We start from the raw sequence: 1453 nt of genomic DNA on the forward strand, positions 1-1453 counted from the left end.
AATTAATATTAATAGCAAGTTATCAGAAAACCATGGCCTCAATAAGATACACCTTAGTCCTCAAACTGACATCAATTACTACTCAATAATCTGTAGAGGTCTCTAACTGCAGACTTTCCCAATAGGGCAAACAAATTTTAGAGATACATATAATATTATACACTAAGGTGCTCAATTTAGTAATTGCCTAAAAACTATATGTTAATGATCCAAATCTTTCTAAAATAGCAATTCCTTCACACATAATGCACTAGATAGGTTAAAATTAGCCTCATTATTTCCAACTTTGAAAACTTCATGAAACAGTTCAACTCTGGACACATCAAGTCATGAGTTAGAGTCTGTTCAAGGGAACAAACAACAGCAACTTCATGTTACTGTGTTTTGAATTTTATTAAAATGCCTTCTTGGAAATACTAAACTCTCATTTTCTGATAGTTTCCTACTTGTATTAAACACTATTGGAGAGTGTTTAAGAGTCATTTGGATTATGTTAAATTCTAATTCTTCATGTCTCTGTCATGTTGAAAGGGGTCCTCAATGAAGATTCTAATAATTTTTTACCTCCTCAGAGCTGTGAAACTATAAAAATTCTTTCTTAAATGTCTACTTATGAGTTAGTTGGTACAGTCGCTGTATCTAGGGAGCTTCAGAGGCCTAGTGCTAGAAAGCAGCACTGCAATCCTAAAGCCTGTTCAAATCCACCATCTGTGGTGAGAGAGAAGGATAGGCAATCTCCTTCCTTGTGATTAACTGCCTCAGAAAACACGCTAGAAGTCAGCTATGTATGGGTCAGTTTGAACACAAGGTCACACAACAACAACAGTCACTACATGTAATATTCTAGTGTATAATTCTGTTTTCTGCCATTTAAAATTTCATTCTAAATACCAGTGCTGTATATAGTATGTATTCACAACTATACTGAAGTAATTTGTCAATAAAGAAGCCCACGTTGCACAATAGGTATCCTGCTGAGCCTTGGTTAAAAATCAAAACCTCTATTGTTCAAATCTACTCACAGCCAGGTGGATGAAAGATGCAGCCATTGGCTTCCACTGTGACATGAAAACCAGATGGAAGCAGTTCTACTCTGTCCTGTCAGAGTTTTATGAGTTGAAATGAAGCTAATTCAATGTTGCTGGTTTGGGGCGTAGTAGCACAATGGTTAAGAATTTGGCTGCTAATTGAATGGTAGAGAGTTGGAACTCACTACAGGATCTGTGGGGAGAAGACCAAATGATTTGCTCCTGTAAAGATTACAGCCTGTGAAACCCTATGGAAAAGTTCTACTGCATCCTTGAAGGTTACTGTGCACCAGAATCGACTTCACAATAGCACCAAGAACAATTTGTTAATGAAGTCTTGAGATTTAAGACAGAAATAACTGAAAGAAATAACAGAAATAACAATGCTCAACTAATCCATGAGAATTTATGATACGGCATAATTT

The sequence above is a fragment of the Elephantulus edwardii genome, unplaced genomic scaffold, assembly GCF_000299155.1.
Source record: "Elephantulus edwardii isolate Elephantulus edwardi_28Jun2011 unplaced genomic scaffold, EleEdw1.0 scaffold00059, whole genome shotgun sequence".
NCBI lineage: Eukaryota > Metazoa > Chordata > Mammalia > Macroscelidea > Macroscelididae > Elephantulus > Elephantulus edwardii.